Source organism: Bos grunniens, chromosome 23, assembly GCF_055505025.1.
Source record: "Bos grunniens cultivar Pamir isolate PY7600 chromosome 23, Bosgru_T2T1.0, whole genome shotgun sequence".
NCBI classification, from domain to species: domain Eukaryota; kingdom Metazoa; phylum Chordata; class Mammalia; order Artiodactyla; family Bovidae; genus Bos; species Bos grunniens.
Window position 1 is genome coordinate 48,909,969 of NC_141187.1, and position 17,849 is coordinate 48,927,817.

Here is a 17,849-nt window from a genome sequence, read left to right on the forward strand (position 1 = left end):
TGTTTCAGAGGTAGAGAATCCACCTGTGATACAGGAGCTGCAGGAGATGTGAGCTCAATCCCTGAGTTGAGAAGATCCCCTGGAGAAGGAAACAGCAACCCACTCCACTATTCTTGCCTGGGAAATCCCATGGACAGAGGAGCCTGGCAGGCTACAGTCCATGGGGTCGCAAAGAGTCGGACATGACTGAGCAACTGCACACATACACATCTTATGATACATTTATGCTAACTACTCAGAAAGGTGAATATACGCTAGAATAAGTTAGCATTCTGAACACTGTAAAGATTTCAGCAAGTTTTTTCCAACATTTATGAAATGACTTAATTGCCAAAATCATCAAAGCCACTCCAATTCTTCAAATATTTTTACAGAACTGCATTCAGATTCAGAGACAGAGACTGTCATCATACCTTAGAAATAATCCTTCTTGCCTAAAAGGAAATACGCTTTTAACTTTATTGGAAAAGGTGGTCTTTTTGTTCCCTGGGGTATAACAAAGAGATTCCGGGTTTACCCCAGTTGAGAAGAACTAGTAGTCTGTTAAACAACACTTTACACAGAACTTTTAATGTTTTTTGATCAAATGGCCACACAAATGAGACTTTTGCTTCATTCAAATCCAAAATGATCACAAGGAAGGATGAGGTGAACTCTAGCCCTGGTTGCTGAGTTGCTGGCTGTGCTGCCTGGAGCAAGTCACTTAAGCTCTTTTTTTAGGTTTTATTTTGACGTGGACCATTCTTAAAGTCTTTCATGAATTTGTTACAATGTTGCTTCTGTTTTATATTTTGGGTTTTTTGGCCAGGGGATTTTAGCTCCCGGACTAGGGATGGAACCTGCACCCTTTGCGCTGGCAGAAGTCTTGAGCACTGGAGCACCACGGGAGTCTCTCATTTAAACTCCTTCCACCTTCTTTTTCTAAGTTAAGTAGAATATTTCTAAGGCTCCATTTTACTTGTAAACCTATGATTTTATCTACTTTTGAATCTAATATTGTGTAGCATAAAATGTCTCAAGGTAACTGGGGGAACAGGAGAAGCTAAGGAAGATTCTAGTACAAGACCTAACCCTTCTGAAGGTAAGAGTGTGCGGATTGTCCCCCATCTTCTCCACCTTCTCTGACAAGTAGAACCCAGAGCTCTAAGTGCGCAAAGGAAGAGCAGCCCTTTGGTGTAGAACTTGTTCCCTTCTTCTGGTCTAATTAATATTTAGCCACCTCAGAGTGTATGCACAGAGGTCCTTCTCTAGCCGTAGCTGTCTTGCACAGACTCCAGTAGCTAACTCAGCTTCATAGATTCCAACTCTTGGAACCTACAACTTAAAGAATCCAGCAAGAACGACAGCCATGATTCTAGAACAGTGTATTACACCCACCGAAGACCATACTGTTAGCCTGAAACTCCTTTTCTTATCACGGGTTCCTGCTTAACTCAGAAACTCCTGCCTAACTCACATGTTACTCCCTGAACATAGAGCAGCATTATCTTTTTATATTGAGTTTACAAAAGAAAAATCTCCGAATTCCTCAAATTCTATAGCATACGCATTCTACACATAAAATCCACAGAGCAAATCACATTCATATTTTTACTTACAGAACCATCTCTTCCAAAACAAGCTAATACCGCATGTATTTACAAACTGGTCCAAGACACACACATCATGGGCTAACCGCGAGAGGACACGTTTCTTTTTCAGTATGCCACGGCTTCCTTCCTTCTCGCTCATGCACTTCCGATGGTATTTTAAGAAAGATTTTCATGAGGGATGGGTCCTTAATTAAGACTTTAAAATGAGGGCAATAAATATATTTTATTGGTTATAACACCTTTTTCTTTATTAGAAGGATAACAGACTGCTGGTTAACTGGTCATGAAATATTAATTAAAAAGAAAAATATATGATGTGAGCAATCTCAGTGGGTGCTCACTCATAGTTTTTCCACTGGAATTTTTTTCTGCATAAAGTTAAAGGCACATGGACCTGGCTCTGTCACCTGCAGGGAGACACTCATTTTGCTTCTTTCACCAGCAGGTCTGGAGCCTGTCCGCACTGACATTCAGGACCCAGAGGGGAAATCTCATTTGGACATTAGCGGTCACAAAACATGCTCAGGATAACACAGTCATGACAGAGCTTCCCACAACGGGGTGTAGAACCCCACAGCTCTGCATGGAACAATTCTGCCCCACCAAGTAAGTGAGATCGGAGAGACTCTTCTTTTTAATAGCTGAACTATTTTATTTTATTGAAGTTGATTTATAATGTGTTTTTTTTTAATTGGGGAATAGAGGATTAACAAACAATGCTGTGATCGTCTCAGGTGGACAGCAAAGGGACTCAGCCACACATACCCATGTATCCATTCTCCCCTGAACTCCCCTCCCATCCAGGCTGCCACATAGCATGCAGCAGAGTCCCCTGTGCTTGTTGGTTCCCAGGTCCTTGTTGGTTATCCACTTTAAATACTGCAGAGTGTACATGTTGACCCCATACTCCCTAATTATCCCTTCCCCCCCATACATACCCCCGGCAACCATAAATTCGTTCTCTACGTCTATGAGTCTCTTTCTGTTGTGTAAGTTCATCTGCATCATTCCTTTTTCAATTTCACACATAAGGGATGTCCTATGATATCCCTCATTCCCTTTCTGCCTTACTTCACTCAGTATGACAATCTCTAGGTTCATTCATGTTGCTGCAAATGGCATTATTTCATTCTTTTTAATGGCTGAGTAGTATTCCGTGCAGTGTTGTGTTGATTTCTGCTGTACGGCGAAGTGCCCTAGTTATACAGATACATGTACACTCTTTTCCATTATGATTCGGTCACAGGATGTTGACTGGAGCGCCCAGTGCTACATAGTAGGACCTTGTTGTTTATCCATCCTGCACGTAAGTCCGCATCTGCTAACCCCGAACTCTCAACCCATCCTTACCACCCTCCCAACAAGGGATCTCTTTCTGCCCCAGGCACCTCCCTTTGCTAAGCTGCACCTTCTTCAACTTCCAGTTAAATGCCACATTCTCCCACATTCTACCCAGCCCCACACACCTCAGCCTGCTCCACTAAACCTGGTGGAGATGACTTAAATTTAAAAGGAAAAGCAGATGGCTTAGGATAACAGGCAGAGTTCTCCTGGAATATGCCTGTGATGCTGTGAATGGAATCAAGATAGGCCTCCTGGGGCACCTCTGATACACTGGTCTCACGTTGCTGGGAGGAATCCTGGGGAGCACGCCCTCACTCTCAGCTGTTGGAACAGGGGTGGGGTGTGTGCTGCGGGGCACCCTCAGAGGAAGGATTTTCTTGAAGCCTCAATGGCAATCTCCATGGCAACCAGGGGTCTCCAACCAGGAATTCTCAAACTCCAAAGTGGACTCCAAGGGAGTCACCCAGGGCTGTCTCGCTATAAGGCAGCTTCTGATTCTGGAATGGGGCAGAGAATGGTTGTCTCAGGCTCTCGGGAGTAGTGGGAGACCCTCTCCTTCTCTGCAGGAAGCTTGGAGCCAGACTCGCCTTTGTCCAATGAAGGGAGGGAAGAGCAGAGCTTGACTGAGCTGAAAGGACTTTCTTTCTTTCTCTCTCTCTCTCCTCTGTCTCTCTCTTTCCTTGTCTCTCTCTGTCTTTCTCTCTTTTTCTTTCTTTCTTTCTTTCTCTCTCTTTTGCCACACCTTTAGGCATGCGGGATCTTAGTTCCCCAACCAAGGATCAGACTCGCATCCTCAGCATTTCAAGTGTGGAGTCTTAACCATTAGAATACCAGGGAAGTCAATAAAGGATTTTTTAAATGCAAATCAGGGGATTTACCATAGAAGACTCTTGGTAACTTTCTATAATCTCTGTCATTACAAAATCATTTGTGTAATAAGTAAGAATTTTAAAATCTTTTTTAAAAGTTTTAAACAACACGAAAAATGATTGACAATCCCCAGCTGCTGTCTCCTCCCCACTTTCTTCTCAGAATCTTCAGTATTTACCCATTGGCTTCTTGAATTTCAAACTTGAACAAGCCTAGAATTTTTATTTTTCCCCTGGTTAACTATTTTATTTTTTAAATTATAACAGTAAAATTGACCTTTTTTTCTTTTGACGTACAAGTCTTTCCATTTTGATACATGAATAGATGAACTTTGAATTTTAATATATGAATAGATGTGTTTAAACACGGCCAGAATCAGGGCATAGAATGGTTTCGTTATCCCCCTCTCCCCAAAAAGAGACATAAGATTTCAGTTCCCAAATGTATACAATGTTTTCATCTTTTCCCCTTTTCTCTAGTTCCTCTGTTTGCTCCCATATTGACAGGCAATCTTACGCGAGTTTGATTTTTAACAAAAGTAAAATGCGATTAAGTACTGCTTTGAGAAAATGTTCAGAAAATTCACAGTCTTCTAGAAGTAACAAGAGGCAGCAGAGGGTTGACACTCTGAGGTTCAGAACCCCTGTGATGAAAGGAGGGAGGGCATCGAACCCCAGGTGGGAAGCAAACTCAGCCTCCTGCCTTGAGCGCCCTCTGGACCAGCTGGCCTGCTGCGTGTCGCCCAAGGACCTTCCTGAGGACTGAGCTTCTCACCGAGGTTCTCTCTGTTGCACTGCCAGAGTCAACCCAGAAGAGAGGGCAGGCTGTCTCAGAGCCCGCAGTGACCTGTAAACTCTGATCCTCAAGCTGGAGGGCAGAGGCCCTGCTGAACACGGGCAGCATCAGAGAGCCCCCAGAGAGGTCACTGGCAGAAGGCAGAATGGAGTGAGGGCATCAATGCTGTTTCAGCCTGTAGGTCCCTCGAAACTCCTGAATCTGTGTCCCAGAAAAGAAAGTTTCAAATCACAGAAAAATCTCAGATCCTTCAATGATTCATATTAACTACAGGTAAAAAGAATAAACCTGCAGGAGAACAAAAATGCTATCATCTGAAGGGCTATTTCCAGCCCCTGTAAACTTCTAACTCCACTCGTGCCACAAAGCTGAAGGTCTTGTAATACCGCCTTTGATTTACAGAAGGGAAAAAAAAGATGACATTACTGAGAAGACCCGTTACTCCTGTGCCTCCTCTTGTAGTTCAGTGTTAAGTACTCCACAAAACTGATTCCTTGGTGGAAAGCGATTCTGTAATTCAATCGAGACATCTTGCTAATGTCCCAGACTGCAAGAACATAGCTTAAGGGTTTAGCTTTAGCAGGAAGCCTCACAAACCAGAGACCGAATTAGAGCCTGCCTCTTCGATTAGGGATGAGCGAAGGTTGTTGCCAATGTTCTATTAAATAATTAGCAGGAGTTTGAAAAGGAACTGTAAGACTCATACGGTCCAGCTGGTCTCAGAGATGGAAGGTTGGAAGGTGAAGGATGAAGATGAGACAGGATACCAGATGAATAAAAGGTGAAGGCTGATGACTGTTGAAGCTGGATAATTAGTAAATAGGAACAAAACAGACCATTCTGTCTACTTTTGTGTATGCTTGAACATGTCTAAAATAAAAAAGTTTAAGAAAGAAAGAAAAAAAGATGTCATCAAAAGGACTAGGATGGGAAAATAAGGCTTCTTGAAACTCAAGGAATTAGTAGATGTTTCTCAGTTTGACCGTCTGAGCCATCAGGGAGGCTCAAGAATCCTGGAGTGGGTAGCCTATCCCTTCTCCAGGGGATCTTCCCGACCCAGGGATTGAACCAGGATCTCCTGCACTGCAGGCGGATTCTTTACCAGTTGAACTACCAGGGAAGCCTTTATTAAAGGTAAATATAAGTAAATGTATGATGACTTTGGTAAGACTCGTGAAGTCGTGAACTTGCTCAGTCGTGTCCGACTCTTCGTAATCCCGTGGACTGTAGCCCACCAGGCTCCTCCACCCATGGAATTTTCTAGGCAAGAGTAATCAATCAATTCTAGTCCAATAAAAAATAATTTAAAAAAAGAAATACCACAGATCAGAAAGACTGGCCCAATATAGTCAAAGTGCTGAAAGGAAAAAACTTAGAACCAAGAATTCTCAATCCAGTAAGATTATCATTTAGAATTTGAGAAGAGATAAAGTTTCCCAGACAAAAGAAAGCTAAAGGAGTTCATCACCACTAAGGAGGCCTTACAAGAATGTTAAAGGGACTTCTTTAAACAGAAAAGGCTCTAACTAGAAAAGTGAAAATTAGAACGTCTCAAGAAGTTTCTTGAATTTGTTGGGAACATAAAGTATGATGGGCAAGAAGAGGGTGAAATGAACAGTTTTCTCAGTTAGCCACTGGGTGAATTTTCCGATGTTTATTAGCATGGTCTTGTCCCCCTCGTGCTAAGTTTTACCAACGGGTCCCCAATCCAGCACTAACCCATCACAGCCAACTACCAGTTAGTGATGGGTTAGTCATTTCTGTACTCCAGGAATCCCCCACTTTCCTTAAGAGTGGGAATTCCTGGAATACAGAAATGTCTGTGTACATCATAAACTACATCAAAGAGTACCGTCATAGCTAAATTTAAGAAGTAGCTGGAACACTTTAGCAGACAGTAATTTATTTGAGCCTTACAAATCCAATTATTTGGGGCTTCCCAGGTGGCACAGTGGTAAAGAACCTGCCTGCCAATGCAAGAGACGTGGGTCCAATCCTTGGGTCAGGAAGATCCCCTAGAATAGGAAATGGCAACCCACTCCAATATTCTTGCCTGGAAAAGTCCATGGACAGAAGAGCCCAGCAGCTACAGTCCATGGAGTCACAAAGAGTCAGATACAACTGAGCAACTGAGCAGGAGCATACCACTAGAAAACAGAGTGGATGGATATACTCTGGCTATTACTTATTTATTTAAATATATGACTTAAAACAAATCCAATTATTTGACCCTGTTTTACAGGAAGGACACGAATTATTATTCATACTTTACATATGATCAAACTGAGGCTCCAAAAGACTATAATTTACTTACTCTTATGCTGCCTGTCAGATTACAAACAAGCCTGATTTTCTGATTGCTAATGGAGTACCAATTCTATCAGAACAGAGGTGCCCTCCAGTGTCACTAATGATCACACACAGGTGGTGAGCAAAGCATTCCCCTGGATGCTGTGAGAGAGACCAGAACCACAGGAAGGTCTCCATCCCACAGCAGTCTGAAATCTAATTGCAAGAATAAGGCATTTCATTTATAAACAAATTTCTTTTTTAAAAAAAAAAGCATGTAATAGCTGTATTAAATGTTGAAAAATAGATAATGAGAGACAGTCTAGGAAATAAAAACCACAGGACCTGGTGTTCCAAACTGAACAAAAGGGAAGATTCTTTCAACAAATACTTCTTCACTGTATTTTTTGAGCACCTACTATGTCTCAGCTACTTTTGTCTGAGACCGAAGACCTTGTACTCTTCCTAACTAGCTTCTCACAGCATTTGGAGAATCTGAGTAGGAAAGAGACTCCAGAATGCACCCAGATGTCTTTGGAGGCCCCTGGGGTGCACAGTTGATGGGGTCTCTAGGGCCAGTGTGTGGCACTGGGCTGGTATCCAGGATGTCATGCCAAATTTCACATGGCCAGATGGCTATCTCATGCCCCAACCCTGCCCCTGGGACCAGATTAGTTTTCAGATCTACCTAGTTCAGTTCAGTCGCTCAGTTGTGTCCGACTCTTTGCGACCCCATGGACTGCAGCACGCCAGGCTTCCCTGTCCATCACCAACTCCCAGAGCTTGCTCAAACTCAGGTCAGATCTACCTAATGGGCCGTAAAATGTGCTGTGTTGGCTCCAGCCATCACAGGCCATGTAACCCACTCTGCTTTGTAGCCACGCTGACTGGTCAGGCTCTGGAGCACATTCTTCTGGCTTTTATCCTTTCGAGTCTTTGGGGGAAAAGAAATCTCCCTGCCAGTCCTTCTGGCTTATCTTCCCTGTTCACTGGCTCACACACATGTCTTTTGTTTTTCTGTTTTGCTGGGAAAGTTTCTTCCATACCCCAATCTTAGCCAGCTCCCAACCAGAATAGCCAATGAGGGATATTATTTTTAAGAAGAACTGTGTTTATTTTTCGGAGAAGGCAATGGCACCCCACTCCAGTACTCTTGCCTGGAAAATCCCATGGATGGAGGAGCCTGGTGGGCTGCAGTCCATGGGGTCGCTAAGAGTCGGATACGACTGAGCGACTTCACTTTCACTTTTCTCTTTCCTACACTGGAGAAGGCAATGGCAACCCACTCCAGTGTTCCTGCCTGGAGAATCCCAGGGACGGGGGAGCCTGGTGGGCTGCCGTCTATGGGGTCACACAGAGTCGGACACGACTGAAGCGACTTAGCAGCAGCAGCAGCAGTGTTTATTTTTTAAAAAATGTTTGATTTGTTTCTTGGTGATAAGACTTACTACAGGGAGACTCGCATGCCTCACACTGGCTGTACACTGGTTTTCTTCTTTGTTGTTGTTTTGAGGGCTTTTTTTTACATTTTTTTATTATGATAATTGTTATTTTTTCTTTTTTTGGCCATGCTTCGTGGCACGCAAGATGTTAGTTCTCTTGTTATTGCTGTTGTTCAGTTGTTCGGGCGTGTCTGACTCTTTGCGACCCCATGGACTGCAGCACACCAGGCTTCCCTGTCCTTCTCTATCTCCTGGAGTTTGCTCGTAGTCATGTCTATTGAGTCGGTGATGCCATCCAGGGATCAAACCCATGCCCCCTGCAGTGGACATGCATAGTCCTGGCAGTTTCTGGACTGCCAGGGAGTCTAGAGGGAAAGTCAGTCAGTCCTGTCCAACTCTTTGAGACTGACCCCATAGACTGTGACCCACCAGGCTCCTCTGTCCATGGGATCCTCCAGGTAAGAATACTGGAGTGGGCTGCCATTTCCTTCTCCAGGGGATCTCCCCAGCTAAGGGACTGAACCTGGGGCTCCTGCTTCAGAGGCAGATTCTTTACCATCTGATATATAAAGAAAGCCCGGACTACCAGGGAAGTCCCTTAATTTTTATTTTAATTGAAGTGTACTTGACTTACAATATTGTGCCGATCTCTGCTGTACAACAAAGCGACTCAGTCACACACATGCATACATTCTTTCATATAAGCATATTCTTTTCCATTATGATTTATCCCAGGAGACTGGATATGATTCCCTGTGCTATACAATAGACCTTGTTGTTTATCCTGAGCTGATTTTACAGTTAATGAGTTACATTAACTCATTAATGTAATGAAACAGCTGTCATCTGCCTACTATGTGCCAGAAATTCAGGAAGAAAAAACTGATTTCTTTATCATATAGTAATTTTTCAAAGTGGTTATTGCTAGATCCTTTTAAGCAGGGCCTTCCCCTGTAGCTCAGCTGGTAAAGAATCCACCTGCAATGCAGGAGACCTGGGTTCAATCCCTGGGTTGGGAAGATCTCCTGGAGAAGGGAAAGGCTACCCACTCCAGGATTCTGGCCTGGAGAATTTCATACTGATAGTCCACGGGGTCAAAGAGTTGGACATGACTGAGCGACTTTCACTTTCACTTTAAGCAAATTGCAAAGAATGAAAGAGGTTGATCTCTGCCTTGGGTTTCATTACCCCGTTTTATCCTTACCTGCCACCACCTCAGCACAGACCCTCTGCTCTGCCAGGCCAGGCTCCTCACACATGGCTCCTTGCCCTCTGAGTCCTGTCCATCACCCTGGCCACAGTGTCCTCTTAAATTCTGATTCATATTCCACGTACCCTTGTGGCCAAGGTCGTTCCCAAATACCACGAAAGTATTCCTGGCCACTCCGTCCTCACAGCTCTGCCTCTCCTCTGAACTCCGCTCTACAGCAGCCGTAGGTAGAATCTAACCGGTACCATTTCTTCAAAATGCAGAAACTTCGACCGCTGGTGTCAGATGCTACAGCTGGTTGAGCGTGGAGGTGACGGAGTAACTGACTCTGAACCGATCTCCTGCGTTGTTAGAGAATCTAGAAAGAAAAGGTGGGTCCTGTAGGGGTTTGTTTTCCAGTCTGCTTTTATATTTTTAGGTTAGAAGGCAGTAATTTAATCTGCCTCGTTTTTGCCTGCCACCTTTCAGCACATCTCCCCCACAAGTCTCAGTTCTAAATTATACTCTTTTCTTTTTTGTGTCCCTCTTTTCACCCCATCAGTCAAAATTTAACCATTTTCATTTCTCGGACAAAACACAAAAACCAAATTCGGTGATTCCAATTAATTAGAGGCTAGTCTTAGTAAAGAAATCAGGAGCAAAAAGCTGGTAAAAAAAAAAAAAAAAAAAAAAAGTCTTAAAAATCTACCAAACAGATCTGCAACTTCTTACAGGGCCCAGTCCCTCGTCTCATCTCAGCAACGGTCAGAACCGAATTGTCCTGGTTCCCTTAGAAACTGCCCGCTGACCCCTGTCAGAGGCGTTCACGTGTACACAGCGTTAGGTAGAGCAAAACCTGGAAGATTTCTGCACGTCCCTCTTTGTGCAGCATAACTCTACATGATTTTCAAGATCTTAACCCACCTCTCCTTCTCCCTGCCCCCCAGAACTAATCTATATGCTAATTTGCACTTGATCATGCTGCCCCACAATATGGTAATTGCTGTAATGTTTTCCAGGGAGGAAAAAAAAAAAAAGAAGAAATTGAGCCGTGCCTCCATCTCTGAAGTCTGCATTCGTGAGGACCTCGGCCCAAATAGCAAGTTGAGAGCCTGAGTCCACGTCGGTGCTTTGCCTCATCCAGGTCAACGTGAAAATTCTTTGAAAAACTGGAAATGTTCTCCTAGGCTGCCTTATTTTGAAACGATCCCCAGAAGTCCCAGGTGTCTGGGGAGGCAGTGAGTTAAGGGGACTGCCTTCGCCTACGTGAGAGGATCTCTAGATTTATAAGAAACCTGAAAGCTCTCACTTAACGCCTCACCCTCTGCAGGCTGGCCAAGTGGCCCAGGCTTTCGGCCTCTCCGCTTCAGCTGTATCCAGGCAGGGGTCCCTCCCTTCTTGCCCCGGTTCGCACCGTATGCCCTGCAACGCTATTAAGATGTCAAATGCCGGAGTGACAACAAGAGAGCCCTAATTAAACAGCATCAAAGAGCGCCCTCGAAGGAACAGACCGAACCCAAACAAGAGGAGCTTGGGACCGGAAACGGGGAAGAAAGGCGACGGGGGCTTGGTAATCAGCTGGGTTTCAAGCCGAGGGTTTGTTGTGTGTAGTTAAAGGGCCCAACGACACAAAGATCTCCCCGCGGAGTCAGGCCGGAGACCGAGTGCGGATGCGCCAAGACAGAAGGGGTAACGCTCCCTGAGTCCTGCGGCCAGAAGCGCATCGTAATTGGCCTCCGAGATCACTTATGGCAATCAGGGAAGTGATATACTTCTGAATAATTATGAATAATTAGGCACATTTATGAATAATTACACTGATAATAACTATCCAACTCATTCCATTTTAAAATTGTAATTCAGTCATTATGTGTTGGGTAGTCATTGCCTCCCTCCTGCCTTCTGCATATTCATGGTCTGATCCAACTGCCAATCTCACCGAGTCTGGAGCTTCTCTGCAGGTCAGGGTGGTCACAGCAACAGCCAGGTCCTGGACTCATCCTGGGGACCAGAGAACACACTGGTGGGCAGGGTCGGAGCTTCATAGCCTTCACGATTGACTTGGAAGCATCTGAACAGTAGAAAGCAGCAGAAAGGACATAGGAAACACATTGCTGAAACGCTGGAGCTCTGCCAGCGTGTGACTCATTTATCAACACGCCCAGGACTTCAAAGCAACGGCCCGGAGCTCCTGGTGCTCTCAGTGCTGATGGTAAAAAGAAGCTGTTGTTTCCACCATGTGTCATTGTAAAGAACACCAGTAAACTGTACAAGAGCTGTCTCTTTGTGGTATCTTCTGATCAGAGTTCTAGGCTGCTTAGAAATCAGAAGTCCCAGCTGGAAGATGCGATTCAAATAATGGGTATTTCCTCAGGTTTTGAAGCAAAATGTGCACTGGTCTCCTTGCCTTACTCTTGTTTCCTCTCATCCTACTTTTTCTCTTTCTTTCTCTGTCTCTCTCTCCCTCCTACACCTTTGCCAGCTTCTCTGTCACCTTCGTGCCTTTTTCTGTTGCAGGCTTAACAATGACAATCACAAAAGTAAGCTTGTTGTGGTGGTTTAGTTGCTCAGTCGTGTCTGACTCTGCAACCCCAAGGACTGTAGCCCACCAGGCTTCTCTGTCCATGGGATTCTCCAGGCAAGAAGACTGGAGTGGGTTGCCATTTCCTCCTCCTAGGGATCTTCCCAACCCAGGGACTGAAACGCCTGAGTCTTCTGCATGGCAGGCAAGCTCTTTACCACTGAGCCACCAGGGAAGCCCCAAAATAAGCTTATATTTCCCCAATTCCAAAAGTAATATGTGTTAACTCGGAAATTTGGAAAGGATTGGGGCATAAGGAAAATGGAATTTAAAAAGTCAGTATCTCAACACCTGAGAGAACCAATATGAATTTAATATTATGAGGGGTTTTTTTCCATGCATATTTTATACAACCAAGGTTATATTACAAAACCTATTTTGCATCCTGAAATTTTCTTTAACATTTTGCATAGAATTGTATTTTCCATGTTATTAAACCATAAGCATATTCCTGTGTTATTAAAATTTATGTTTTAAAAGTTTCAAGTTTGATATGGCCAAATGAAATTAAATGAAAATGTATATGATAGTCATTTGCTGATACTTTGGATATCCATATGTCCCATTTTTGCTAGTTTGCCATATAATCTTGTGGGGAAGTCTTTTCGTTCTTATTTCTCACTCTATTATTTCCACATTCCCCTCCTCTTAGATTAAGACTTGACATGGGCGTAAGGAAGTACGAGGCTCCAGAAATGAGACAGTGGAATAATGTCACTGGTTTAGCGCACAGGCTTATAACAAACACACAATCTTTTGAGGGATGAGCAACAATAATATCCTGCAGTTTAACTCTAAAGAAAACTTTTTGTGCAGAATTAACCATAACAGGATTCTGCCTTGGACCTTAACCAAGGGGACTTGGTAACTGAAACACTTTCTAATGCCTCCTTTCCTGAGCCTTGATTACAGAAAAAGAGAGGCCTGAATGGTGTCTTGAGCTTCTGAACAGCCGTTTGCAAGGACAGCTTCGGATGCCTCAGCGCTGCCTGGTGAGCTTTGTGAAAAGGCGTGTTCCTCAGTCTACTGTCGATACCCTGACTGAGTGGTGCTGGGGGTGAGGACTAAAGCGGGAAGTGAAGCAGGCGGCAGAGGTGAGGTGCTGTGCGTCATGCCAAGAACCCTGGACTGCACCCTGGGAGCGACATGATTCATGTGAGCGACCCAGACGAGGTCACAGGAGAAGCATGAGCCCGGTGCGAGGGAACAGAGCAAACTGAGTGGCTGTGAGTCAAGCGTGCAGAGGTCCAGCCTGGGGGGAGGCTTTTCTTTCCTTCTGGAGACAGGCAGCACCCCTCTGTAAGCTGCCACCACGCACACCATCCGCCTCTTGGAAAACAGCTGGAGTCCCAAGTGTCAGCAAGCCCCCCTCCCCCTTCCCCTCTGCCTTCTCCCTCCACACAAAGAGGCCATTATCTCCTGCCACCCCCCACTTTTTTTTTTTGAACGAGGTATTTGGATAATGATTCTGCTGCCCAACCAACCCCTCCTCCCCCACTTTCCCTGCTGCCAGCTAAATTCTAGTGATTGATGGGGGCAATACTTGGAAATTTTGAGATGTGGGGAGAGGGAGAGGGGAGGAGGACCACCGTGGACAAGGAGGGGGGAAGGAGCTGCTGGAGCACCCAGGACATTAGAACGTGTTGGGACTGGTAAATGCTTCATTGAGGTGATGATGATAAACATTTATCTCTGAGCATATATATGCATTTTACCTAACGATCTCAGGCGTCCATAAGGAAATCACAGGAACAGGCCCTAAATGAGAATCTCTTAGGAGTGGGATCTGAATTGTAAATGCCTGCCAGAATCTCACACATCAAATTACAATAAGCAGAATGATATTTTAAGCAGCTTAGTACTTAAAGGGTAGAGGGTGGGTCTTCCCTGGTGGCTCAGACAGGAATTTAAAGAATCTCCCTGTAATGCTGGAGACCCCAGTTCGATCCCTGGGTCAGGAAGATCCCCTGGAGAAAGAAATGGCTACCCACTCCAGTGGGTGGGTAGATTCTTACCTGGGAAATCCCATGGACAGAGGAGCCTGGCGGGCTACAGTCCATGGGGGTTGCAAAGAGTCGAACATAACTTAGCAACTAAACAAAAACCACCACAAATAATGATTCAGTCCCTAATATCACTTTCCTCTAAGAATTCAAGATTGAATCCCGGGCAATCCAGTGGTTAGGACGCCACACTTCCACTGCAAGGGGCACAGGTTCGATCCCTGGTCAGGGAACTAAGTCCCCCCAGGCCACATGGTGTAGCCAACACGAAACAAAAAAAAAAAGAATTCAAGATAGTTCAGAATTTTCCAATGCCTTGTGATCGTTCTGGATGTCACGTATTTTAGGGAGATGCATCATTTTTCTGAGCCAAACATTTACAGATGAACAATTCTGAATAACAGAGAGCTTGTCTGTAGAGTAATAACAGAAATAATAAGGAACAGCACGAGGTGGCAGGAGGCCCAGCCCATCCTTCACTTCTCCCCACACCCACCCAACAGGCTCCTCCAGGTCCCCCTTTCACACTTGAATAGAGCTTTCTAGAGGCCAGGAAGCCTGCCCAGGTCAGGCAGCCTGTAAAAGGCAGAGACAGGAATTTGAACCCTGACCTACCTACCTGTTACCCCTAAGCTCTTTTACTGAAGGCTCGGGAGCTTACAGCAAGGTTCAACTTACCAAGAACTCAAAAAAGAAAAAAAAACACTATTGAGAAGCAAGTAGAAAAATAGCCCATTTTATAAAAGGAAAACCACAAGGCTAAAACTTCGTATTAAAACACTTAATATAAAAATTATATATGTGTGTGTGCTTAGTCGCTCAGTCATGTCCGACTCTTGCAACCCCATAGACTGTAGCCTGCCAGGCTCCTCTGTCCATGGGATTCTCCAGCAAGAATACTGGAGTGGGTTGCCATTTCCTTCTGCAGGGGATCTTCCCGACCCAGAAATCAAACCCAGGTCACCTGCATTGCAGGCGGATTCTTTACCAACTGAGCTACAAGGGAACCCCCCCAAAAAAAATTATATAAAAATTTATTATGAAAAAACAGCTAAAAGAAAACCAGGTTCTAATGGAAACAATGTTAAAAATAAAAGTACTTTATTATCAAGACATTAGGAACATAATGTATTATTCAGTCTATTTGAAACTGATGTGGAATTTATAATTTTATTTTTTGTTAACAAACTGGAGACGAAATAGTGGTAACAACTCTTCAAGTTTATATTTTTCTTCTTTTTCCTTTTTGGCCCACCACAAAGCATGTGGGATCATAGTTTCCCAACAGGGGTTCAAACCCACACCCCCCGCAGTGGAAGTATGGGTCTTAACCGCTAGACCTCCAGAGAAATCCCTCGAGTTTGTATTTCTAATACAACGGCTAAACTTCATTTTCCTGTAACTTCTATCTTCCTATGTCCACAGGCTGATGGACTAAGATGAATTGTGATAGGATTGGTAGAACTCCAATAATGGCAAATAAAACGTCTTATGTGTTGTTTCTGTTTTAATTGTACAGCATCTTATAGGCTTTGGTCTCTACCAGAATGATCAACCTGTCACTTGCATTGTTTGACTATTGATTAAGCTTCAGAACTGTGTTGACAGAGGTCTGACCGTAAAAAGAAAGTCAGCTCCCCTGCCTCCTGCCACCAGGATTCCCAATCTCATGCCGATGGCTTTTTGCATGATTATGTTGTTCTGAAAAAGCTACAGAATCAATAAACATTTTCTGAAGCAGAGATATCTACATCCCCAAAGAGGGGTGCCTATTCAGTTTCCCACTCAATCTACAAAATGCATTACCCTTTGGAGTGGAAGGGTCAGTCTTGGCTGCTGGATAAGAATCAGGAATTTTGCTTAGATTTATTTCTTCTTTTCAGAGCGAAAGTCCTATGGCTAGGACACCAAATAGTCTCCAGAGTGGCTGGGAGGACTAACCACACTCACTGTGGTTTACGAACACCCCTGAATGACCCAAGTTAGACACAGGAGGGATCAGATCCTTTGGAGCTTCTGCTTTGAATGTTTCTTAAAAGAACAAAGCTGAGGGCTTCCCTGGTGGCTTAGTGGTAAAGAATCTGTCTGCCAATGCAGGAGACTCCAGTTCAACCCCTGATCCAGGAAGATCCCACAAGGCACAGATGAACTGAGCCCGTGCCCTGCAACTACTGAGCCTGTGTTCTAGAGCCTGAGATCTGCAACTACAGAGCGCACAGGCCTTAACTACTGAAGCCCGAGCACTCCAGCCTGTGCTCCAGAACAAAAGAAGTCAGCATAATCAGAAGCCCGGGCACCACAGCCAGAGAGAAGCCCCCACTCGCCACAACTACGGAAAAGCCTGCAGAGCAGAGGACCCAGCACAGCCTAAAATAAATAAATATATTTTAGAAAACCTCTTTGTTAAAAAAAATTGTATCTCTCTCTCTCCTACCCCCCAGCCCCCACATCCTTTCCCTGTCTCTTTCTCTGGAATATAAGATTCTTGGGAATAAACAGCATCATCTCCAAGTGTTTAGAAACCTACCTTGTTCTGCCAGACATCATTCCATTAGGTTGAGAGAAATCCTCTTCTCTGCTGAGGCTATATAATGTGATGCCTCTGCCCCCTTCCACTGGGGAAAGATGTCCACAAACACAGCTGCTATAGAAAACCCAGCTGCGTCCAACACACACAGGGAGGCACGGAGCTGTCAGAGCAGCAGACGTGGATGAGATTCAGCTTCTCTGGAATCCTCTTTCTCCCACGCCATTACATAGCATTGCCATCAAGGAGAAAGTCTTGGCTTCAGGTCTTTTCAACATGAGGGCGCCTTTCTAAATAAAATGAATGAAATAATTTGGAACCAAGGTTCAACCTATAAAGGGAAAAAAAGAACTCCCCACCAAGGTCAGGGACTCTTGGCTCTCCCACGCCCAACCCCTGCCTTTCAGTCCCCCCGCCCCGTGGCCAGGAGTCCCGCCTTGAGTCACATCTGACACTGAGCCCATCTTGCTACATGTCACTCCAGACCCAGGGAAGGATAAGGAAGAATGGATGGATGGTGGAAGGCCTTTGTCTCATACCGATGGGATTCTTGTTGGGATTCTGGCCTCTTGAGTCAGAGCTGCCTCGAAAAATAAAGCAAGACCAGGCGATGCCATGTGATAAGCTGAGAAATGACTGTCAGTCCCTCAGCCTCCGTGAGGCTCCTTCAGGACCCTGTCAACACAGGTCAACACGCTGGATCTGATCTCAGAGTTGCAACAAAAACTTACCCTGTGTGCTGTCACGCTCACCAGCTCAGAGAGGAAGAATGGGAAGACCAAATCTTCTTGAAGAGGACACCATGGCCCTTCCTTCCATGCAGCAAGGACTTCCCAATCAGCAAGCTTCTGAGGCTATTTGGGGCACAGCTCTTCAGTGAGAATTCTCTCCGTGCCTGGAAAGAATGAAAATTAGCAGTCCAACCATGTCATGGGAACAACCTGGGACATTACTTAATAGATCTAATTACATGAGAATAATTTCATTAGCACCAGCTTTCAGTTGAATATGCTACAAATGGTCCCCAAAATGTGTATTTCCTTCCTGGAACCTATCCGTAATAAGATTTTTGTGGCTGAGGGTTTATTCCATAGGACACTTCCAAGGCCCCCAGTTTTGAGCTAGATGAACACATTAAGCAATGAAGCATGCTCAGGTTTGTATCTGTCGGTATTTATTCACAAAGTCTTCCTATAAACACCAGGATAATGTCATTG

At 44.6% G+C, this 17,849-nt stretch overlaps 2 long non-coding RNA genes across 2 annotated transcripts; one reads left to right on the top strand and one right to left on the bottom strand.

Moving 5' to 3' along the window:
- The first annotated feature begins 2,835 nt into the window (after positions 1 to 2,835).
- On the top strand, positions 2,836 to 9,916 carry LOC147347781 (uncharacterized). Its single transcript, XR_015152801.1, has 2 exons — positions 2,836 to 2,898; positions 9,806 to 9,916. It is a non-coding gene; the product is annotated as an uncharacterized LOC147347781 (long non-coding RNA).
- LOC147347782 (uncharacterized) lies at positions 4,025 to 17,522 on the bottom strand. The gene is made up of 4 exons (XR_015152800.1): positions 17,364 to 17,522; positions 16,633 to 16,922; positions 11,461 to 11,592; positions 4,025 to 9,900 (listed from the first exon to the last, which is right to left on the bottom strand). It is a non-coding gene; the product is annotated as an uncharacterized LOC147347782 (long non-coding RNA).
- Positions 17,523 to 17,849: the final 327 nt, after the last annotated feature.